The 26,064-nt window shown below is 42.7% G+C and overlaps 1 long non-coding RNA gene across 1 annotated transcript in view; it reads left to right on the top strand.

Annotated features, from left to right (window-relative positions):
• Positions 1–26,064, top strand: part of LOC129536450 (uncharacterized) — a 105,046-nt gene that overhangs the window by 52,685 nt on the left and 26,297 nt on the right. The window contains exon 3 of the long non-coding RNA XR_008681813.2: positions 11,702–11,868. This is a non-coding gene — a long non-coding RNA (uncharacterized LOC129536450). The remainder of the gene's footprint in view (positions 1–11,701; positions 11,869–26,064) is intronic.

Here is a 26,064-nt window from a genome sequence, read left to right as displayed (position 1 = left end):
AAGAATAGAACTGGAGGAATTAACCTGCCAGACTTCAGGCTCTACTACAAAGCCACAGTCATCAAGACAGTATGGTACTGGCATAAAGACAGAAATATAGATCAATGGAACAAAATAGAAAGCCCAGAGATAAATCCACGCACCTATGGACACCTTATCTTTGACAAAGGAGGCAAGAATATAAAATGGAGAAAAGACAGTCTCTTTAACAAGTGGTGCTGGGAAAACTGGTCAGCCACTTGTAAAAGAATGAAACTAGAACACTTCCTAACACCATACACCAAAATAAACTCAAAATGGATTAGACCAGATAGTATAAAACTCCTAGAGGAGAACGTAGGCAAAACACTCTCCGACATAAATCACAGTAGGATCCTCCAAGACCCACCTCCCAGAATATTGGAAATAAAAGCAAAAATAAACAAATGGGACCTAATTAAAATCAAAAGCTTCTGCACAGCAAAGGAAACTCTAAGCAAGGTGAAAAGACAGCCTTCAGAATGGGAGAAAATAATAGCAAATGAAGCAACTGATAAAGGATTAATCTCCAAAATATACAAGCAGCTCCTGCAGCTCAATTCCAGAAAACTAAGTGACCCAATCAAAAACTGGGCCAAAGAACTAAACAGACATTTCTCCAAAGAAGACATACAGATGGCTAACAAACACATGAAAAAATGCTCAACATCCCTCATAATCAGAGAAATGCAAATCAAAACCACAATGAGATACCATTTCACACCAGTCAGAATGGCTGCTATCCAAAAGTCTACATGCAATAAATGCTGGAGAGGGTGTGGAGAGAAGGGAACCCTCTTACACTGTTGGTGGGAATGCAAACTAGTACAGCCACTATGGAGAACAGTGTGGAGATTCCTCAAAAAACTGAAAATAGAACTGCCATGTGATCCAGCAATCGCACTCCTGGGCATACACACCGAGGAAACCAGAATTGAAAGAGACACATGTACTCCAATGTTCATTGCAGCACTGTTTATAATAGCGAGGACATGGAAGCAACCTAGATGTCCATCTGCAGACGAATGGATAAGAAAGCTTTGGTACATATACACAATGGAGTATTTTTCAGCCATCAAAAAGAATGCATTTGAATCAGTTTTAATGAGGTGGATGAAATTGGAGCCAATTATACAGAGTGAAGTAAGCCAGAAAGAAAAACATCAATACAGTATACTAACCATATATATGGAATTTAGAAAGATGGTAACCTGAACCCTGTATATGGGACTGCAAAAGAGACATAGGCATATAGAACTCTGTGGGAGAGGGTGAAGGTGGGATGATTGGGGAGAACGGCATTGTAGCATGTATTTTATCATAAGTGACCAGTCCAGGTTCAACGCATGATACAGGATGATTGGGGCTGGTTCACGGGGATGACCTGGAGGGAGGATATGGGGAAGAGGGAGGTGGGAGGGGGGTTCAAGAAAGGGAACACATGTACACCCGGGATGGATTCATGTCAATGTATGGCAAAACCAACCAATATATTAATGTAAGATAATTTGCCTCCAATGAAATGAATTAAAAAAAAATAAAGTTGAAGATTAAAAAGAAAAAAAGACAATGTAAGTGAAAGAAGCCAGATGCAAAAGGTCACATGTTATATGATTTCATTTATATATGAAATGTCCAGAATGTGTAATCCATGGAGAAAGAAAGCAGATTATTGGTTACCAAAGGCTGGGGACAGGGAGAGGGTAATGAGAGTGTCTTTGGAGTGATGAAAACAGTCTGGAATTTGATGGTAGTAATGGGTGAATAACATTGTGAATACGCTAAAAAATAGTAAATCATATACCTTAAAAGAATAAAATTTATGTACATGGTTTACAAATCAAAATATTTAAAAACTGACATTTAAAAAAATTGTCAAAAGAATCAAATACTGTCCACAACATTTGACCTTGAAAATTTGACATTGGTAAAATTAATAGTCATAGCAGGGATTTTATAACAGGCTATAATTGATAAAATTTTATATTGACAAACACTGACCGATGAATCTTTGTTGTGAAATACATGCCGATAAAAATGATTCATCTGAACAAAGGTTAAAATAGAACAAAACTGGGTATAATTTAACTGATTTCCATAGAAAATTGACAATGAAATTAAGTAGGCTTAATGGTATTCATCCCAAAATTATTTCTTATTGAAAAGTCAGTAAATACAGGTACTATTTAAATTAAAATATTTGTTTTAAAAATGCAGAATCAACGCATCCTTAATAAAGAATGGCAGATATATACATGCACTGGGCTTCTAGTATTGCTCTGCTGCTGCTGCTACTACTGAGTCACTTCAGTTCTGTCCGACTCTGTGCGACCCCATAGACGGCTCCCCCATCCCTGGGATTCTTCAGGCAGGAACACTAGAGTGGGTTGCCATTGCCTTCTCCAAGTATTGCTCTAATGTTTATTAATCATTTGTTGTATTAGTTTGCTAGGGCTGCAGTAACAAAATGCCACAAACTGGGCTGAAACAACAGAAATTTATTTTCTCACAGTTCTGGAACATGGAAGTCCAAGATCAAAGTCTGGTCAGAGTTAGTTTCTTCTGAGACCTCTCTCCCAGGCTTGCAGTTGACCGCCTTGTCCCTGTGTCGTCATGTGCATTTTCTCTTCTTACAAGGACCAGTCAGATCGAATTAGGACCTACCCTCAAGGCCTTATCTTAATCACTGCTTCAAAGGCCCTATCTCTATCTCTGTAGATAAAATCACATTCTGAGGTAATGGGAGTTCAGTTCAGTTCAGTCGCTCAGTCGTGTCCAACTCTCCGCGACCCCATGAATCACAGCACGCCAGGCCTCCCTGTCCATCACCAACTCCCAGAGTTCACTCAAACTCATGTCCATCGAGTTGGTGATGCCATCCAGCCATCTCATTCTCTGTCGTCCCCGTCTCCTCCCGCCCCCAACCTTTCCCAGCATCAGAGTCTTTTCCAGTGAGTCAACTCGTCACATGAGGTGGCCAAAGTATTGGAGTTTCAGCTTTAGCATCAGTCCTTCCAATGAACACCCAGGATTGATCTCCTTTAGAATGGACTGGTTGGATCTCCTTGCAGTCCAAGAGACTCTCAAGAGTCTTCTCCAGCACCACAGTTCAAAAGCATCAATTCTTCGGTAATCAGCTTTCTTCACAGTCCAACTCTCACATCCATACATGACCACAGGAAAAACCGTAGCCTTGGACTAGACGGACCTTGGTTGGCAAAGTAATGTCTCTGCTTTTTAATATGCTATCTAGGCTGGTCATAACTTTCCTTCCAAGGAGTAAGCGTCTTTTAATTTCATGGCTGCAATCAGCATCCGCAGTGATTTTGGAGCCCAAAAAAATAAAGTCTGACACTGTTTCCACTGTTTCCCCATCTATTTCCCATGAAGTGATGGGACCAGATGCCATGATCTTAGTTTTCTGAATGTTGAGCTTCAAGCCAACCCTTTCACTCTCCTCTTTCACTTTCATCAAGAGGCTTTTGAGTTCCTCTTCACTTTCTGCCATAAGGGTAGTGTCATCTGCATATCTGAGGTTATTGATATTTCTCCCTGCAATCATGATTCCAGCTTGTGCTTCTTCCAGCCCAGCATTCCTCATGATGTACTCTGCATATAAGTTAAATAAGCAGGGTGACAATATACAGTCTTGACGTACTCCTTTTCCTATTTGGAACCAGTCTGTTGTTCCATGTCCAGTTCTAACTGTTGCTTCCTGACCTGCATACAGGTTTCTCAACAGGCAGGTCCGGTGGTCTGGTATTCCCATCTCTTTCAGAATGTTCCACAGTTTATTGTGATCCACACAGTCAAAGGCTTTGGCATAGTCAATAAAGCAGAAATTGATGTTCTTCTGGAACTCTCTTGCTTTATCCATGATCCAGCGGATGTTGGCAATTTGAACTCTGGTTCCTCTGCCTTTTCTAAAACCAGCTTGAACATCTGGAAGTTCACAGTTCACGTATTGCTGAAGCCTGGCTTGGAGAATTTTGAGCATGACTTTTCTAGTGTGTGAGATGAGTGGAATTGTGCGGTAGTTTGAGTATTCTTTGGCATTGCCTTTCTTTGGGACTGGAATGAAAACTGACCTTTTCCAGTCCTGTGGCCACTGCTGAGTTTTCCAAATTTGCTGGCATATTGAATGCAGCACTTTCACAGCATCATCTTTCAGGATATGAAATAGCTCAACTGGAATTCCATCACCTCCACTAGCTTTGTTCATAGTAATGCTTCCTAAGGCCCACTTGACTTCACATTCCAAGATGTCTGACTCTAGGTGAGTGATCATGCCATCGTGATTATCTTGGTTGTGAAGATCTTTTTTGTACAGTTCTTCTGTGTATTCTTGCCATCTCTTCTTAATATCTTCTGCTTCTGTTAGGTCCATACCATTTCTGTCCTTTATCAAGCCCATCTTTGCATGAAATGTTCCCTTGGTATCTCTAATTTTCTTGAAGAGATCTCTAGTCTTTCCTATTCTGTTGTTTTCCTCTGTTTCTTTGCATTGATCGCTGAGGAAGGCCTTCTTATCTCTCCTTGCTATTCTTTGAAACTCTCCCTTCAGATGCTTATATCTTTCCTTTTCTCCTTTGCTTTTCACTTCCCTTCTTTTCACAGCTATTTGTAAGGCCTCCTCAGACAGCCATTTTGCTTTTTTGCATTTCTTTTCCATGGGGATGGTCTTGATACCTGTCTCCTGTACAATGTCATGAACCTCCGTCCATAGTTCATCAGGCACTCTATCAGATCTAGTCCCTTAAATCTATTTCTCCTTCCACTGTATAATCATAAGGGATTTGATTTAGGTCATATCTGAATGGTCTAGTGGTTTTCCCTACTTTCTTCAGTTTAAGTCTGAATTTGGCAATGAGGAGTTCATGATCTGAGCCACAGTCAGCTCCCGGTCTTGTTTTCGCTAACTGTATAGAGCTTTGCCATCTTTGGCTGCAAAGAATATAATCAATCTGATTTCGGTGTTGACCATCTGGTGATGTCCATGTGTAGAGTCTTCTCTTGTGTTGTTGGAAGAGGGTGTTTGCTGTGACCAGAACTTAACATTACTCAGGCACATTTCTCTGACCTTCAACTTTCTATCCTATGACAGAGAGGGGTCTATGTTCAAGATGTACACAGTTCCCTCAATATTTGTCATCAGGAGTGACATATTGTGCTGTGATTGAGGGAGTGCTCTTGAGGAATCATGAAAATCTTGTTTGCAGAATTTATTGATGACAGAAGATTACTTGTGAAAATATAATGAAAGAGACAGCATATTTACACCTATGAAGCTGGACCACACCCAGATAATGTTTTGAAAATTTCTTGACGATTATATTCACCTTAGAGGAATATCAGGAGGCTTCAGTTGGCTTCAAAAGTCTCCCGGGTGCCATCTAACAACAGATGTTTGGGTTCAGAGATAGAGAGAGGAGAAGGAAAGCCTCACATATCATTCATGCTTAATACTTGGAATCCCTTCTCTCACTTGTGGAAGTCTAGGGGCTTCTTAGGTTGTTAAAGGGAGATGTCAGTAAGGCATCAGTTTTTGATCAAATCTTAGCAGTTCTTTAGAGAATGTCTTAAAAGTGTCCTGTCCAGAAGTGATGTTGTTTTACTGTTTAGTTGCTAAGTTGCGTCTGACTCTTGTGACGCTGTGGACTGTAGTCCGTCGGACTCTTCTGTCCATGGGATTTCCCAGGCAAGAATATTGGAGTGGGTTGCCATTTCCTTCTCCAGGGTATCTTCCCAGGGATCCGACCCAGGGTTCGAACCTACATCTCCTGTTTGTCAGGCGGCAATGAGCCACCACAGAAGCTTTGTCTAGAATTGATAATCAGCATTTACTCAATTCATTCATTTTTATATTTCTCCTTCCCTCAAAGATTTATTAAGGGTCTACTATAGTCAAATATGTACAAGGCATTTGATTATGATTACATGGAGACCACAGTTAAGAGACAGGCCATTAAAACAAGTAATTGCCATTTAGTCTGATAAGGTCTGTGATAGAGAAAATTAGGATTTTAGCAGCATAAGGGAGAAGGGCACTCAACTCAGGCAGGGTGGTCAGGAAAGCTCTCCCCAGAGAAAGTGACACCTGAGAAGAACTAGGAGTTGGTCAGGTGAAGAGAAGGAAGGGGAGAAAAGTCTTAGTGGAGGAAATGCCAGGTATGTGCCTGCAGGCAAGAGATGCTGATGGAACCAAGACACTTTGGCTGCAGATGGTGAGAGCATAAAGCTCGGAAGGGTGGGTGAGGTGGGAATGATAGATGGGCTGTGGGCATGCAGGTCCTAAGGAACCTTGTGAAATATGGTAGAAAGAGGAGTGTATTCTGAAAGTTCCCTTATTTACTCTTTTTTTTTTTTGTAATTAATTTATTTTTTATTGGAGGCAAATTATTTTACAATATTATATTGGTTGGTTTTGCCATACATTGATATGAATTTGCCCCGGGTTTACATAAGTTCCCCCTCCTGAACCCCCTTATTTACTCTTGATCTGCTTCTGTGATTCTAAGGTATTCTGAGGGGCCTATATTGTGCCCTAGCCCTGGGCTTTAGAGCCAGACTGTCTAGTTTTGAAGCTCCACTGAGCTGCTCCCTAACCTCATCACATCATCTCTGTGTTTCAGCGCCCCACCTCATCTGTAAAATGCGGTCATAATAGTACCCACTCAGAAAGCTATTGTAAGAATGGAATAAGATAGACACATAAACTACTCTAGAATAAGGCCTACACTGTAATAAATTCTCACAGCATTGCAGCTATTAGTAAAATCCTTAGTGTGAAGTCCATCTTACCAAATACTATCCCCTCTTTGTTCTAGAATGAAATTACATTGTTTTGGCTATTGAAGAGTTCCTGCCCTTCACACCTTGAATCCTCGGTTTCAAAGTAATGGCAGGAATTTGTTCTAATTGCTCTATGACACATGCTTGGAATTATGGTCTTTCGACTGTCATTATGCCACAAATGGTTTGAGCCGGAAGCCTGGTACGTTTATGAACAGATGAGTCATGGAGCGGTATACAAGTCCAGACTGCTGTAGGGAACTTCCTGTTGGTCAGTGGTAGCAGAAGCTGGGATGATCACAGCTGGAGTCACCCGCATGGCCATCCATCCATTGCCCAGGAAAGCTTAAGGAAGTCCGGCCATCTTTTGTGCCTTGTTAATCAAGAGACAAAGGTTTTAAATGAACCTTGGGATTTGTGGTCTCTCAGCAGGAAATTGGGCCAATGACTTCTTTGTGTTATGTTTAAAATTTTCGTTCCTGGGAAGCTAAAAATAATTCCCTGATCTGGTGATTATTGTAAGGATTGGGCTTGTACAATATTGTCTTAACAATGTAAGAACAGTAAATGAATTCACTTAGTCATTGATTTGATTATTTACTGTTGCTTCATTAAGAATGGAATATGAATATGGTTAGTACCCATGAGAGGGGAATTTGATGTGCCAGGTGATAATTGCAGCAATATACTGAAGTGACTTAGCAGCAGCAGTAGCAGTAAATGCTAAAATAGAGTTTTATTTGCGATGTTACAGGATCACAGAAGGAAAAATCCTAATCTTCCTCATGATTGTGATGGTTAATTTTATATGTCAACTTGGCCGGGCCATGGTGACCAGACATGTGGTCAAACATTATTCTGGGTCTTTCTGTGAGGGTACTTTTGGATGAGATTAATGTATAAATCAGTGGACTTTTGAGTAAACAGGTTGCCCTCCATAGTGTGAGTGGGTCTCATCCAGTCAGTTGAAGGCCTGAGTAGACAAAAGTCTGACTTCCTCCAAACAAAAGGGAATTCTGCAGCAGGTGGCCTTCATGCTTGAATTGTAACATTTGCTCTTCCATGAATCTCCAGTCTGCTGGCCTTCTCTGAAGAATTTGGGCTTGCCAGCTTTTATAACTGCATAAACCAGTTTCTTAAAATAAATCTCTTTCTATCTGTATACATCTTATTGGTTCTGTTTCTCTGAAGAATCCTAAATAATACAATGGTAAACAGGAAATGCTTTAGAGAACAGATGATATTTAAGCTGAGTCTTAAAGGATGAAATCAGAGGAGTCCATTTAGGGTAAAGACAATCTAGGCAGAGAGAACTGCACGTACAAAGGCATGGAGACTTTCAACAGCATGGGGCTTTGGGAGAATTATATATAACTTGGTTTTCTTGAACTTTGAATTTGAGAGGCATGAAGGGAGATGTGGTGGAACTTAAAGAATTGGAATCAGAGAAGGGGTGAGAGGGGCTGAATAAGGTGGTGGTGGTGAGGAAGGATCATAAAGATGGATTTGAGAATTATTTGAGAAGTAGATTTGATAGGACTTCACTTATTAGACCCAGGTCGGGGTAATGAAAAAAAAAAGGTGGAGTAAAGACATCTAGTTTCTGATTCAGGCTATTGGTTGGGTGGTGGCACTCTGACTCCTATATTATAGACTTTATAATATGAGGCTGGATTATCCTGGACAACTTCCAAAAGGGTTTAATTAGCAAAGTGCTAAAAAGGTACTAAACCACCACAACAAGAATAGCAAGCTAGTGAACTGCCAGAAAATGAGAGAATTAGAACATGCCTTCCAGATTCACAACTGTCATCAATTTCACTATAAACTGAATGTAGGGCATTCCCCACTCAAGGTAGAGCCTATGAATTCCAAGGGGACGACATGAGCCTAAGGTAAAGACATTTCAATGCCAGCTTCTGTATTCCATGTATGAAATTATCCCTCTTGCCTGTATAAAAAGTAGAGTATGGACTTACATCGGTTCAGTTCAGTTGCTCAGTTGTGTCCGACTCTTTGTGACCCCATGAATCGCAGCACGCCAGGCCTCCCTGTCCATCACCAACTACCGAAGTCCACCCAAATCCATGTCCATAGAGTCGGTGATGCCATCCAACCATCTCATCCTCTGTTGTCCCCTTCTCCTCCTGCCCTCAATCTTTCCCAGCATCAGGGTCTTTTCAAATGAGTCAGCTCTTTGCATCCGGTGGCCAAAGTATTGGAGTTTCAGCTTTAGCATCAGTCCTTCCAATGAACAGCCAGGACTGATCTCCTTTAGAATGGACTGGTTGGACCTCCTTGCAGTCCAAGGGACTCTCAAGAGTCTTCTCCAACACCACAGTTCAAAAGCATCAATTCTTTGGCGCTCAGCTTTCTTTAGAGTCCAACCCTCACATCCATATATGACCACTGGAAAAACCATAGCCTTGACTAGACGGACCTTTGTTGACAAAGTAATGTCTCTGCTTTTTAATATGTTGTCTAGGTTGGTCATAACTTTTCTTCCAAGGAGTAAGTGTCTTTTAATTTCATGGCTGCAGTCACCATCTGCAGTGATTTTGGAGCCCCAAAATATAGTCAGCCACTGTTTCCACTGTTTCCCCATCTATTTCCCATGAAGTGATGGGACTAGATGCCATGATATTAGTTTTATGAATGTTGAGTTTTAAGCCAAATTTTTCACTCTCCTCTTTCAGTTTCAGCAAGAGGCTCTTTAGTTCTTCTTCTTCACTTTCTGCTATAAGGGTGGTGTCCTCTGCATATCTGAGGTTATTGATATTTCTCCCGGCAATCTTGATTCCAGCTTGTGCTTCCTCCAGCCCAGAGTTTCTTATGATGTGCTCTGCATATAAGTTAAATAAGCAGGGTGACAATATACAGCCTTGATGTACACCTTTTCCTATTTGGAACCAGTCTGTTGTTCCATGTCCAGTCTAACTGTTGCTTCCTGACCTGCATACAGGTTTCTCAAGAGGAAGGTCAGGTGGTCTGGTATTCCCATCTCTTTAAGGATTTTCCATAGTTTGTGGTGATCCACACAGTCAAAGGCTTTGGCATAGTCAATAAAGCAGAAGGAGATGTTTTTCTCTAACTCTCTTGCTTTTTCGATGATCCAGCAGGTGTTGGCAATTTGATCTCTGGTTCCTCTGCCTTTTCTTTTTTTTTTTTCACTTCCCTGGTAGTCCAGTGGTTAAAAAAGAATTCACTTTCCAGTGCAGGGGACACAGGTTCCACCCCTAGTCAGGGAACTATGATCTCACATGCCATAGGGCAACTAAGCCCAAGCACCGCAACTAGGGAGCCCATGCACCGCAACGAGAGAACCCTGTGCACTGCAGCAAAGACAAAAAGTGAAGCCCAAAAAGTAAACAGGCAGAGTAATTGCAGAGTCACCACAGGGATCCAGTGAAGGACAGTAGGTATCAAAGTGGCTCGCTAGCTTCTCAAATCCAAGGGGTTGTGGAGATCTGTGGGGCTGCTGCAGCTGGACCCTCATTTCTTAGGCTCCCTTGACTTAAATGGTGTATGGCTGCCTCTGTTCCATTTCCATCTTCCACTGTGTCTTTCTTTCTCTCATCTCATCCCCTACTTTGAGGGATCATTGGAAAGAAGTAGGTTAAAAGCTTAAACTGCAGTGAAAGACCAGGGGATGGAGAGAAGCAAGATTAGGGAGGGAGATGACCCCGGAGCATGACTGGTGTATGGATGGAGGAGGAAGGAGCAGCCCCTCTGCCTTTTCTAAAGCCAGCTTGAACACCTGGAAGTTCATGGTTCACGTATTGTTGAAGCCTGACTTGGAGAATTTTCAGCATGAGTTTACTAGCGTGTGAGATGAGTGCAATTGTGTGGTAGTTTAGTGGCTTAGAAATAGCTGTGGTAGTTCCATCAGGATAACATGATAAGACTGAATTCCCTGTGATGCCCTTCCTTTCCTGTTCTTTCCACTTAATAAATTCCTGTGTGTGACTCAAAGTCCAGCTCACACTAGCTCATACCTTCAGGAACTTGTCCCAGGTGATGTCAGTCTGCAGTTAGCTCCCTTGCCCCCACATTCCTCTGTAGCACTTTGGAGTGGATTATAGATTGCCTTGAATATCTCACTTTTGTATTCTGTGAATCCCCAGACCTCATCTTATTTACCTGCTGCATTATTCTTTCAGTTTCAAGATTCTAGTCTCAAATTTTATTTGCTGATCACTGTGCTTTTAAACAAGACAGCAAGAATTACATGCTACCCGTCCTTATGACTATTTATTGAGCATTTACTATGTGCCAAGGACGTGATCCTTCCCAATCACCAAGTTGAGTTACCCTCAACTCACTCAGTTCCAACTATAGGGACTTATTCCCATCTCAGAGCCATCTCATTTGTTTTCTGGCTACCCAGAGTGCCCTCCCCCAGAACCTCCCACTGTTTAGTTGCCTTAATCTCATGTCCTCAGAGAGACTTCTTCTGACCCATCTCTCATGTATTTGCTCTCTATCTTATTATCCTTCACTTTGTATAGAGCACATATGATTATCTAAAATCAACTTGTAACTTGTGCACATGGTACGGTGCTTGGTTTTTCAGTAGGTGCTCTGCATTTTGAATCAGTGAATCAGCTGTCAGGCAAATAGGCACCTGCCCTACTTAGTCTTTGCAGAGAAGACTGACAGTGAGTACCTACTTGTGGCCTACTTTTAAGGAACATACCAAGTGAAACAGTGCATGTAAAAGTATAGTAATTTATAATGGGGAGTTAATTGAGACTGTGGATTCAAAGAAAGACCTCCCTGAACCCAGTGAAGTTGAAGTTGAGACTGAAAGGCTTCCACAGCCTCTTTTATACACTACTGAATATGTCCCAATTTTCTTCTTCTTTTTTTTCTTTTTGGCCATACCATGCAGCATGAGGATCTTAGCTCCCCGACCAGGAATTGGACCTGTGATACCCTGCAGTGGAAGCATGGAGTTTTAACCACTGGACCACCAGGAAAGTCTCTGTCTCCATTGCCTTGTTCTTTATAGCGCCTTCAGTTTTGACTTTCAAGACAAGACCTTTGATTACTGTTGGGGTAAGGAAGTAATCAACCTTTCCAGCTATTTTAGGCTGTTTTTAAGATGGGCTTCCCAGCTGGCTCAGTGGTAAAGAATCCACCTGCCAGTACAGGAGATATGGATTCAATCCCTGGATAGGGAAGATCCCCTGAAGAAGCAAGTGGCAACCTATTCCAGTATTCTTGCCTGGGAAATCCCATGAACAGAGGAGCGTAGTGGGTTACAATCCATGGGGTCAAAAAAGAGTCAGACATGACTTAGCAACTAAAATAAGAACCAAAAAGTTTAAGATAGATCATAAACAGTTCATTTTAGTACATAATAAATGGTAACACTCCATTCCAGTCTATGCCACCATCATATTTATTAGTGGAATTCAGCATTACAACTGTTCATGCATTTATTTAACCACGATAAACATTAAGCTGATGCCACCATTTACTTGACAAATCTCCTTATTCCGTCTTCTCTTTTACACAGCTGCAGTTAACCTTCACTCTGTCTGCAGTTGTTTATTCCATCACTAAAGCACTGATGTGTTAGGACTTAATTGAAGAGAATTTTTGTCCCCTACCTATTGCATACCACTCTCTGGTATGCATTTCTGGGTTGCCACACTGATGATATGTTTTGATAAAAAGAGTCCCTTTGGATATTATTACCTTGATCTTACTCTTGATATCAAAATTGTCACTGCTACATGGCTGATGGGAAAATGTCCCACTGCTAGGAGCAGAGCCACAAAACTCTTAATCACAGCTTCCCCTTTCCCTGTTTTATAACCCACCACAACTATCTCTATCCCTATATATTTATTTTGTTGCTGCACAATTGGATGTTTGTTGATTCAGTGGCTGGTTAGGGCTTATTTCTACAGTCAGCTACAAAGGTCTTTGTGTTTGGGAAATCGGAGTATAATTTCAGTTGGTTTCTCCATCTCTTTAGTAGGAAAATGGGTGTGTGATCAGAATGTCCAGTATGTAATTAGACTGGAAGATGAGACTCCGTTATTCCAAAGCTTCAACCAGGCGCCAGAGGATGAGAACTGGAGAAGGGATGGGTATTGTTGGAATCTGGTCTTCTTTATATCTGTGTGACCGTGGACAAATCCTGCCTCTCTACACTGTAATCTTTTCTCCTATGAAACCACAAGACTGGGTCTTGGGCTCCTTCTGGAAGGAAGCCGGAGGACATATTGACAGGATGTTGAAATGTCTTGCTATGGAAAACTATTTGGTAACGTTGCTGGGGACTCATCATGGGGAGGGTGAGTTTGTGGCCTCTGGTTGTCTCTTCTAGGTTTTGATGTCTTTGAAAGCAGCTGAAGAGAGAGAGAGAGAATAGAAAATTGTGCTTACTGTGTAAACAGTTAATAATACTATCAATTTCTACCTCATTGCCATACAGTGGAGATAACAATCTCATTATTCAGACACATGCAAATGTAACAATTCTAGTCTTTAAATACAGCCTCTTAATCACCATGCCACTCACACTATGTAATTTGCTCTGTGAACTTGGGCACACAAAACACATTACCCTAATCACCGCCAGTCATGGCACCACTGAAGACAGAACCAGAATAATAGGTATTGAAGGGAGACATGCTGAGGACTACACTGCTGCAAGGCAAAAACAGGTTGTCAAACACAATGGCTCTGATTGGCTTTGTAGAGCAACTGGCTGGAAACTGATACAGCTGTCCTCCAACTGGTGTCAGGGTTTGAAGGTGGCCCCCAAAGACCTATCTTGAGAGTGGGTTAGTAGGATGGGAAATAAGGTCTCTCTGTGGTTTTGAAGAATGCTATCAGATCTGGCCTTCAACTATGTCACTCACTTCCACTACGCCAGAAATACAGACTCTTAGGAGTTTGTTTGGCTCAGGTATGTGCTGTCTATTATGGCAGCCACTAGCCACATGTGACTGCTGAGCATTTGCAATGTGGCTAGAGCAAAGGAGATGAGCTGTATGGGTAAAATACATATGGAATTTCAAATACTTTGCAATAAAAAAAATGAATGCAAAGTAACTCATTGATAATTTTATGTTGATTACATGTTGCAGCGATGCTATTTTGGATATATTGATTTAAATGTAGTACTCAAATTAATTTCTCTTGCTTCTTTTTACTTTTTAAATGTGAATACTTAGAAAACATGAAGTTGCATGTGTGGCTCAAATTTTAATTCTATTGGACAACACTTGCCTAGAGGAATCAGATGCTTGTTTACTCCAGCTGCTGTGATTCTACCTTTTTTTTCTTTCTCCTTTTACAAACTCACATCCCTTTAAAGATTTTTCACATTGGTACAAGGAGCCTGCTTCCTCACTCCTATCGGGGAGCAGAATTCCTTTCACCATTCTGCCTGGCATCTCTCTGCCTAACTCCTGGTGCGGACAGCTTGAATAAAACATGTTCCTCTGGCTGTGAAGAAAGCCCTGTTTTCAGGGACATCTGGGTCAGAATTTTAGACAGACATGGGATTTTAAACCTGATATAGGTCTAGCCTTCTGATGAGGTTTAGGTTTTGTCCCAGAGGAACTAAGCGGGTGAAAAACCACAGCACATCAAGGACAGCATGCGGTGTAAAGAGAAGCAGGAGTCCTGGATTGATGTTAGAAGACATGGATTAAAATCTCTGGTCAGCCACTGGTTAGCTAGGTTGATTTGGACAAATCATGGTATTTGAGCCTCTGTTTCTTGCTCTGTCAGATGCCTGTAAGGTGAACTCAACAATGCTACTTCAGAGAAATGTTGTTGTGTTGTGTTAGTTGCTCAGTCATGTCTGACTCTTTGTGACCCCATGGAATGTAGTCCACCAGGCTCCTCTCTCCGTGGGATTTCCCGGGCAAGAATACTGGAGTTGGTAGCCATTCCCTTCTCCAGGGGATTGCTGAATATCAAATGAGATCACATATAACAAAATATGTGTGACTTGGGAAGCTCTGTTTATGGTGGCAAATTTATGGCCAGAGGTGCAGGTCCTGGGGACAGATGGTTTTGTTTGGAAAAAAAGAAAAATGCATTTTCTTTAGCAGAATTGGAGTATCTGCAGTGGAGGGGACACTCTTCTGTTTCTCATAGACTTTACCATTCTTGTTATCTTAATTCAGTTGATTTGTGGCACCTGCCTGTCTGCTTAAGATGGATGTGTTCGTGTACCTTGCGAGATGGGATGGCTACACTTAGTAACACAACCATGCCTTTTGCTGGCTGGCACAGTTCCTGTCCCCAGGAGCTCACAACAAATCACATAAGTTAGAGCATAGCCAAGTCTGAATGAATGGATGTTTACCAAGCAGCTGATCACTGCTCTAAGATCTAGGGATGAAAATTGAGAGGAACAAATAGCTGTGGGTATAACAAAAAGTCCAGGTGATGAACTGAAGGATATTTAAGAAGAGGTGGGGTATAGGAGGAAGAAGGGTAATGTTTTTGAGCCAAGACTGGGCCGTACATAAGACTGAGCACTTCTCATCACTAACCATCTCATCTACTCAAAACATCCATCAGAGCTAGATATTGTTATCTTTGTTTGCATATAAGGACAGGAGGTTCATGGAATCCTCCCAAGGTCACACAAAATGGATAGAGCTAGGATTTGAATGCAGGTATTTCTGAGTGAATTAAAACCCAGAAACACAGGGCTTAAGGCCATGGCGTGTCCACCGTGCTCCCCTCAACCCTGCCAGAATTAATGAAAGGATGATACACATCAATTATTTTCTTTCTGTATGTTGGGCCTCTTTCTTATCCACTATCCACCCCTTTCCAAGAGAGTTGTATTTTTAACCCCAAAATGATTTATTTATTAAAGTTATAATAATATACTTTTGAAAGCATGTTGTTGTTTAGTCACTAAGTCGTGTCTGACTGTAGCCTACCAGGTTCCTTTCTCTGTGGGATTTCTCAGGGAAGAATACTAGAGTGAACTGCCATCTCCTTCTCCAGGGGATCTTTCCAACCCAGGGATAGAATCTGTGTCTCCTGCATTGGCAGTCAGATTCTCTGAGCCACCAGAGAAGTCCTTTGAAAGCATATAAACCTGCATAATAACCTGTGATTTTTCAACAAAGATATTTAATGGCAAGATAAAGGTATGTCTAATGACATTTGTTCTGTTCTAAAGTGAAGTCAGTCTGTCGTGTCCGACTCTTTGTGACCCCATGGACTGTAAGCCACCAGGCTCCTCCATTCATGGGATTTTTCAGGTAAGAAGACTGGAGTGGGTTGCCATTTCCTTCTCCAGTGGATCTTCCTGACCCAGGGATCGAACCTAGGTCTCCTGCATTGCAGGCAGGCTCTTTACCATCTGAGCCACAAGGGAAGCTCAAGCTCTAAAGTCATCATGAATTCAAAAGTTGCACATCTAGGAAATGTACTGAGGGAGTTCTCTTCCATGGTCTGTATATTTTAATCCATCTCATGTGAGTGTCTCTTCTGTTTTGGTGATTGGCTAGGATTCAGGGATGTTTGGAAGATGGCACTAGGAGCTCATCAGCACCATTAACTCTTCTAAGAGGAGAGGGAACGCAGATGTCAAAGAGAGGCAGGAGAATGTCACATGCTAAATCTATCATCCCGAGCTTGTTCACCTCCTAAGGAGACTCCAAGTTCAGTTCAGTGGCTCAGTTGTGTCCGACTCTCTGCGACCCCATGAATCACAGCACGCCAGGCCTCCCTGTACATCACCACCTCCCGGAGTTCACTCAAACTCATGTCCACAGAGTCAGTGATGCCATCCAGCCATCTCATTCTCTGTCGTCCCCATCTCCTCCCACCCCCAATCCCTCCTAGCATCAGACTCTTTTCCAGTGAGTCAACTCGTTGCATGAGGTGACCAAAGTATTGGAGTTTCAGCTTTAGCATCAGTCCTTCCAATGAACACCCAGGATCGATCTCCTTTAGAATGGACTGGTTGGCTCTCTTCGCAGTCCAAGGAACTCTCAAGAGTCTTCTCCAGCACCACAGTTCAAAAGCATCAATTCTTCGGCGATCAGCTTTCTTCACAGTCCAACTCTCACATCCATACATGACCACGGGAAAAACCATAGCCTTGACTAGACGGACCTTGGTTGGCAAAGTAATGTCTCTGCTTTTTAATATGCTATCTAGGTTGGTCATAACTTTCCTTCCAAGGAGTAAGCGTCTTTTAATTTCCTGGCTGCAATCAGCATCTGCAGTGATTTTGGAGCCCCCCAAAATAAAGTCTGACACTGTTTCCACTGTTTTTCCATCTATTTCCCATGAAGTGATGGGACCAGATGCCATGATCTTCGTTTTCTGAATGTTGAGCTTCAAGCCAACCTTTTCACTCTCCTCTTTCACCCTCATCAAGAGGCCTTTGAGTTCCTCTTCACTTTCTGCCATAAGGGTGGTGTCATCTGCATATCTGAGATTATTGATATTTCTCCCGGCAATCTTGATTCCAGCTTGTGCTTCTTCTATCCCAGCGTTCCTCATGATGTACTCTGCATATAAGTACATTGGGAGGGGGCATTAGAGAGCAGACACACTGAAATCATAATCACAGAAAACCAGTTGATCTGATCATATGGACCACAGCCCTGTCTAACTCAGTGAAACTAAGCCATGCCATGTGGGGCCACCCAAGACGGACGGGTCATGGTGGAGAGGTCTGACAGAATGTGGTCCACTGGAGAAGGGATTGGCAAACCACTTCAGTATACTTGCCTTGAGAACCCCATGAACAGTATCAAAAGGCAAAATGATAGGATACTGAATGAGAAATTCCCCAGATCGGTAGGTGCCCAGTATGCTACTGGAGATCAGTGGAGAAATAACTCCAGAAAGAATGACGGGATGGAGCCAAAGTGAAACAAATACCCAGTTGTGGGTGTGACTGGTGATAGAAGCAAGGTCCGATGCTGTAAAGAGCAATATTGCATAGGAACCTGGAATGTTAGGTCCATGAATCAAGGCAAATTGGAAGTGGTCAAACAGGAGATGACAAGAGTGAACGTCGACATTTTAGGAATCAGTGAACTAAAATGGACTGGAATGGGTGAATTTAACTCAAATGACCATTATATCTACTACTGTGGGCAGGAATCCCTTAGAAGAAATGGAGTAGCCATCATGGTCAACAAAAGAGTCCAAAATGCAGTACTTGGATGCAATCTTAAAAACGACAGAATGATTTCTGTTCGTTTCCAAGCAAACCATTCAATATTACAGTAATCCAAGTCTATGCCCCAACCAGTAATGCTGAAGAAGCCGAAGTTGAATGGTTCTATGAAGACCTACAAGACCTTTTAGAACTAACACCCAAAAAAGATGTCCTTTTCATTATAGGGGACTGGAATGCCAAAGTAGAAAGTCAAGAAACACCTGGAATAACAGGCAAATTTGGCCTTGGAACACGAAATGAAGCAGGGCAAAGGCTAATAGAGTTTTGCCAAGAGAACAAACTGGTCATAGCAAACACCCTCTTCCAACAACACAAGAGAAGACTCTACACATGGACGTCACCAGATGGTCAACACCGAAATCAGATTGATTGTATTCTTTGCAACCAAAGATGGAGAAACTGTATACAGTTAGCAAAAACAAGACCGGGAGCTGACTGTGGCTCAGATCATGAACTCCTTATTGCCAAATTCAGACTTAAATTGAAGAAAGTAGGGCAAACCACTAGACCATTCAGATATGACCTAAATCAAATCCCTTATGATTATACAGTGGAAGTAAGAAATAGATTTAAGGGACTAGATCTGATAGATAGAGTGCCTGATGAACTCTGAACGGAGGTTCGTGACATTGTACAGGAGACAGGGTCCAAGGAGACTCCAAAGGAAATGTCTGTCCCTGGCATCCTGTCTTATCTTTCCTTCCTCCTGGAGGGTGTGTTTATGGACAGTCAAGTTTGTTGTCTGGGGAATCTGACCAGCCTGCAGTGCACTCTGGTCCCAGCAGTGACTGGGGCTGTTTGATTATAAAACCTCTGGTTCTTGTCTGTAGTAGCCTTTAGCATTGATTCCTTAGTGATAAGCAACTGTGCCCCACCTCAAACCAGTGAGGCTTTCTGTGGCTATCCCAACCAAAAGGTCTCCTCCCTACCCCTTTGCTCCAAACTCCCTTGGGATTGGCTTTTCAAGTGGGCAGAGGTCAGGGAGAGTTGCAAATGAGCAAGCCAAGGGCGATGGACTTGGTTATGGGCTTTCTGTGTATCATGAGACAGTGGCCTTCATCAGCTTGTGTTTGACTTCCCTCTGCTAAAAGTTGGGGTAAAGGTCACCATGGGCTCATTGAGAGCCCAGGCTCTGGAATCTGACACACCCAAGTTTCATTTCTTACACTGCTATTTTCTGGGTGGGTCACCTGGCACAGGTTGACTTAAAATGTAAGTCATCTATGTAAAAATGTATAATAACAATGAGGATGTTATGCTATTTTAATAACAACAGCAAGCACTTCTATTTCTTTTACTAAGTGCTATGCACTACTCTGTCTTTATATACTAACTTAATTGATCCTACAACAACCCTATGAGGTATGTACAATTATTTCCCCATTTTACTGATTAGGAAGCTGAGACAGTGAAAAGTGAAGAAATGTCTCAACATTCCATAGGTGGTAATTACATACCTGAGATACCCAAGTAGTGCGAGTCCAGAGTCCATTCCTAAGCATTAGGTTCTGCACAAATAATAAACACATGCAATTTTGGAACACAGTCGATGTTCCATAAATTCTATTAATCCAATTGTTATTATTTTTAATGGTCCTGGTTTGCATGACTTCCATGAGGCACCTTAGAAGTGAAGTGAGACTTGAGGCATTTTTGTAAAATGATGACTTCTCTTTTTTTCATCATTTTGAGCTTAGGTGAGGGTATTGGGTCTGAATTCAGTTTCTCTGATTTTTTTGGATCAAACAATTTTGTTGAGGGGCTTCAGGGGAGGGTCAATGGCCTGGGAGGACAATAAGATCTGATGGCCTCAGCCCAACTGGGATCTCCCCAGTTTCACAGTGGCCAAAAAGCAGAAGCAAATATTTCAGAGAGGTGAGGGGGCAGTCTTGATTATTCCTTTTGAATCTTTTTTTTTCTTGGTGGCACAGCATGGCATGTAGGATCTTGGTTTCCCAACCAGGGATTGAACCTTTGTCCCCTGCAGTGGAAGCATGGAGTCTTAACCACTGGACCACCAGGGAAGTCCCAGTTCCTCTTTATTTTAACTTTAACTTATTAAATGTTAATATTTTTATCACATTTTGCAGTTGCCATATTACATGGTACTGTGATGAACACTAAATCTTTTCATGGGCTTAAGCTAAAGTGAGTTAATATGTGTAAAGTATTTAGACAAGGGCTTGGTACTGAGTGTGCTATATGAGGAGAGGGTATATAGAGGGTCATTTCAAAGACATGAATGATTTCACCCGAAGCTCCACTTTGATTTATCTTTCCCTGTGGGGATGCTTCTGTCCCCAGATCCTATGAGGACACACAGAGACCACGTGCCATAGTTGTCTATTGTGCTGCCAGCTGCCAGTGCAGGAGCTCCTTGAGGACAGAGATCTAGCTGGCATTGCCCCTCCTGGCCACCACATGGACTGGTGCACCACAAACAAATATGAGCTTGGCAAGAGACATGTCTTTGTACCGAACTCCAATAAGGAACAAGGCAAAAGGAAATAAGAGGAACACATCTTCATTTCCCAAACTTGCCATTCTACCTTTTAAGGTCTAGATTTAAATGATTATTTCATGACACAAGGAGTTAATAACACACTTCAGGTGACCCAGCAGTGAAGCCATCACCTAATGCAAATTGTCAGACATGGGAATTGTGTCACAGAAGACAGGGGCTGCGGGTACAGAAAGAAGACTGCCTTTTTGCTCATACTGTTTGTGTAACTTTGAAGTTTCTCTGTACACAATTTCTTTGTATGCATATATATTTCTATATTATATATAATATTTACTGAGATTCAACTATGGGTCAGGTGTTGTTTTAAAAGCCATATATGTGTTAACTCATTTAATTCTCATGATAGCCCCATGAGGTTGATACATTTATGATCCTCATTTCAAGGACGCTGGGGCATAGAGGTGAGGCTCGGCTCCCAAGGACACACAGCTGGTATGTGGTGGAGGTAGGATTTGAACCCAAGAATCTGGCTCTGGTATCTTACTCATCACATGTAACAGCTGATTCCTTATTTTGATCCAGTCCTTCCTTCTAATATGTAACTAACATAGAAAACGCTATGTTAGTTGTGTTAAATTAACACATCACAGAGATTTTAGAAGGGTTATCAATGCCCCTACCCACCCCAGAGAGAGCTCCCCAAGGGTTACCTCTCCTGGTGGTCAGCAACTGTTTTGCCCCTATAAAAACTCTTTAATGATAAAGGGCTGATAGAAGTGTGAGTTCTTGAGAGAAAGTGACACACTCTGCTACTTTAGTTAAGTGTCATTTACTATAGAGGCAGCACACTTCCAAATGGTCCATCAGAACTCCTTTCATCTGCTGCTCCCATATCTGCCCCAAGGACCTGGCCTGGGAAGTGAATCACTTGTAAGCCTAACATTTCCATTTCCCCATGGTGGGCTTCCCTGGTGGTTCATATGGTAAAGAATTCACCTGCAGTGCAGGAGACCTGGTTTGATCCCTGGGTTGGGAAGATCCCCTGGAGGAGGGCATGGCAACCCACTCTAGTATTCTTGTCTAGAGAACCCCCATGGACAGAGGAGCCTGGAGGGCGACAGTCCATGGGGTCACAAAGAGTTGGACAGAGCTGAGTGACTAAGCTCATGGTCTTAGTCAAGGGACGCTATAGCAAAATACTATAGATTGGGTGACTTAACAAACTAACATTTCTCATGGTTCAAGAAGTTGGGAAGTTCAAAATGAGGTTACCAGCAAATGTAATCTTGGTGAAGCCTCCCCTCCTGGCTTGGAGATGACTGCCTTCTCACTGGGTGCTCACAGAACCTCTTTTTTGCACTCTCAAAAGGACAGAGAGCTCCTCTTCTTATGAAGGCACTAATCCCATCATGACCTCATCTAAACATAAGGCTACTTCTTCAGATATCATCATATCACATCTCTGGGGGCTATAGCTTCAACATATGAATTTTGGGGCAACATACTTCACAGTCTGTAATGCTTTTCCTCTTTCCTGCAGACAATAGGTCCCAGAGCTACTGATTTCAGTGCAAAGTGAGGCACCAAGTAAATACTTATAATAAATACTTGCTGAACTGAAAGAAGATGAATGATGCCCTGGTATTTAAAAGTTTCTAAGGACTAAGACTTTCCTTTTTGCCTGGAAGAGGGACTGCAGAATATACTAAAACTGCCAAAGCACCCAGAAGTTGAAAGAGTGATGGGAGCTAGAGTCACTTAGGCAAGTGTCTGATAAAACAACTTCGCTCTAGGGGCGGGGAAGCCCCTCATTTGTGTCTTGGTGCTGCCATGGAGAGGCTGTGCAACCTGGGCAGGTCAGGTAGCCCTCTTCCTCACTCTTCTGTAAAGGAGGATGATACTGACTTCATGGAAGTTCTGGGAGGAGGTGCTAGAGCAGCGTTTATAAGTCAGCAACACACCTCCTGGCTTGGAGAGATGCCAGAAAAGGTTTCCCCTTCTTAAATTAATGCTTTGTCTGTGCCAAGTGAAGCCTTCGATGGGACGTGGGTAATCTAGAGAGCAGATATGGGAGATCTATGTGTACATGAATCACAGGCTCGTAGAAGCTAATGTTCGTACATGACCTAAAAGAGATAAGTCATGGGAACCAAATAAACTGTTTATACCTCAGAGGCCACCCGTGACATCTGAGGGTACCTATTAGCCTTACCATGAGCTCTTGGGTATCACAGATGGGGAGGGAGAGAGGGAGAACATCACAGGTGAAATTTACATGTAGCTCTTTTGTAGCCCTTAAAACCCCTATCCCCCAGTAACTTTAAAGACACTGGAGTAGTAGATTAAAAAAAAAAAACACAGCTTACTGAAAAGGGCAGACTAGATACTTTATGCAAGGAATGGGGCTGGTAATATTAAGCAAGCACCTGGAAGCAAAGGGATCCTGCTTCACTAATTTGGAGCTAAACTTACCCACCTGGTTAGCTTTATGTGTGGTAAGTAAGCTTCCAGGTCCTCTGTGTCCCCAGGTTCCCATTGGTCATCTACCAGCGAGGTCCAGCTGCCTTTCTTTGCCACCAGCTTTCTTTCCTCTGCCCACCCTGATTCTCATCACAAAGCCCAGGTTTTGAGCCAGGTTACTGAGAACTACAGGGTGATAGAAGTTTAGAGAAGGCTGCTGATTCCCCTTATTCAAGAGTAATGTCCAAGTACATGAGCTTTAGAGTCAGAATCATCTGGGTTTGTGTCCAGGCTTCATTGCTTATTGGTTGTATGACCTTGGGTACATTTCTTAACCTCTGCATCTGTGAAATGGGCATGATTGTACCTATTTCATGTGGTTGAGTGACTTAAATGATATAAGCGAAACACCTACAACCATGCCTGGAAAACAGTGAACACTCAGCAGAGAATAGCTATTGTCATTCTTAGTAGTGGCATTTTTACAGATTGGGAAAACCCCGTTGTCCTTCATTCTGTTTCTCTCTGATCCTGATGGTTGTGGACTAGTGGAGAGAGCAAGACCAACAGGGGCCTCTGCTGCTGACGTGCAACCTTGAGCAAGCCCATCTCCACCCTGAGCCAGACCGCCCTCCTCTCTTAAATAAGGACAGCAGCAGTGCACCCCGTCTCTGGACTACCTGAGTGCTGGCAGGTGCGCAAGCAATACCATCACAGTTCAGCAAGTCTGCAGGGAGAGGGGAGAGGCAGGATGATACCATCTTCGATGCCCTGCAGCCCCACACACTCCTCCATGTGTGGCCCCCAGCACACCCTGTGAAACATGTAACATTTCAGGTCCCACCATAGCTCTTGTAAAACCAGAAACTCGGGGTGGAGTGTGTGATCTCCAGCCAGCCAGCCAGCATTCCAGGTGATACTGTTGCACCTTCATGTGTGGGAAGTACTGTGTTAAGGTCATCCAGAGAAGGGCAGAGATGAATTACCCACAAGAAACTTTAACTTTGGAAGATATTTAGAAATAGTAAAATGATCTCCACCCATCCCCCCACCTTCTTATGTAGAAGGGTATTCAGATATATTTGAAGTTTAGCCATTGTTATGGGCTGAACGGCAATCCACTCCAGAGTTCTTGCCTGGAGAATCCCAGGGACGGGGGAGCCTGGTGGGCTTCCGTCTATGGGGTCGCACAGAGTCTGACACGACTGAAGCGACTTAGCAGCAGCAGCAGTAGCAGCAGAATTCCCATGTTGAAGTTCTAACCTCAGGACCTCAGGATGTGACTGTATTTAAAGAGGTAATTAAGGTAAAATGAGGTCACATGCATGTGTGTGTGCTCACTTGTGTCTGATTCTTTGTGACCTCAAGGATGGTAGCCCACCAGGCTATCTGTCCGTGGGATTTCCCAGGCAAGAATACTGGAGTGGGTTGCCAGTTCCTCCTCCAGGGAGTCTTTCCAAACCAGAGACTGCACCTGCGTCTCCTGCATTGCAGGTGGATTTTTTGCCACTGAGCCACCTGGGAAGCCCCCTACTCTGAGGTCATGTGACTGGGTCCTAATTCAATATGACTGGTGTCCTTGTAAGAAGATGAACTTTGGCTATAGACAGGTAGAGAGGGAAGACCATGTGAAGACATTTGGGAACGCAGCTATCTATAAACCATAGAGGCTTCAGAAGAAACCAGTTCTGCCCACACCTTGATCTTGGAATGTCTAGACTCAGGAATTGTGAGATAACACATTTCTGTAGGTAAAGCCACCCAGTCTGTGGTATTTGTTATGGCAACCCTAGACGACTAAGACAGCCCATAGCCAAGGTGGAGCCCTGAGCAGAGTGAGCTCTGCATAGTTGAGGTTGGAAGCTGCGGGCAAGGAGGTGAGTACAGGTTTGAGAGCTTGATACCTCCAAGGGGAAAGCCATTTTTAGATGCCTCTGTTGACGAAAGCAAAATAGGTGGGATGCTTGCTCTCTTTAGAAAGAATTCTTCACTTTGTAAGTGACACACTTGTTACAAGAGATGGATGAGAAGCGATGATAAAAAAAACCACTGTAATCAGAGTGAAAGTCAGGAGAAAACTGTTAAGTTTGTCACAAACAGCCCAGCCACAGAGTGCATTTACCTCAGGAAGGCCATGTGCAAGGGATTAGGTGGGGCCTCTGGAAGCAGTTAGCTGGAAGGGCCAGGAGGCCCTGGCCATTTTCAGCCCAGACCAGAGGGCAAGAACACTGCACATGTATTTAAGGGACAAAGGTGTGCAGGACCTTGACGCCTTGCCTATTTGCTAAGTGGGTTTACTTCCCCTACCTTTTGAGTTTCACCTGCTTTAAATAAAAAAAAAAAAACATTTCCCCCTCTGAATATTTAGACATAGAAGCATGGCCAGATTCTACACGGGTTCAGTAAACCCGGGGGGTGGGGGTGAAGCCAAGGGATTCGAGAGAACATCCAAAACAGGTTTATCCATCTAGCGACCTTCTTTAGGGTGTGAGCACAGGTGTCACATCAGACAGAAGTACACACAAAACTTGTTTTCACAGGGCTTTCTCTGAGGTCACTATTCCAGGATTGACATTTTATCTGTCAACATTTGAAAACTGCTTCAAAGAAACAAGCTTTTCCTCTGAAACACCCACCCTCTAAGCTCATACTATATGTTTTCTAAAAACTTTATTTTAAATGATCACACTGTCATGGGGCAGGAGGCTGACCTTCCTTATTTAAATGAAGGATCACTTTTTTTTTTTAACATTCAATAGGAGAAGCAGAAGCTCTTTCAGGTCGTAATGATTCCTTTCTTTTCTTTCATTAAATAAACCTTCCAGGGGGTTTCCAGCATATGCAAACCATGATGACTACACAATCAAAATAACAGTTTGACCTTTGAGCTCTTCTCCAAGGACATTCCCACTGATAGACCATTGCTTCGCATAAAGATTTCCACGTAAAACTTTCCTTTCTCTGTCCATTCTGTTTCTCAGCATTCATGAGAAAACCAACTGAAGTTGCATGGAGTAAATCTACTAGGCTTGCTTTCATGAAATGCCTTTCCCTTTGCTTCATTTGGTGTTTGGGAAGGTACTGTCCATGCTGGGCATGGGCAGAGAGAAGAGTGGGTAACCGGCATGAGATTTAC

This window comes from Moschus berezovskii, chromosome 6, assembly GCF_049115385.1.
Source record: "Moschus berezovskii isolate FMDL1 chromosome 6, NW_MosBer_1.0, whole genome shotgun sequence".
Lineage (NCBI taxonomy): Eukaryota > Metazoa > Chordata > Mammalia > Artiodactyla > Moschidae > Moschus > Moschus berezovskii.
Note: the sequence above shows the minus strand (reverse complement) of the source record. Positions and strands in the feature narration are given on the sequence as shown.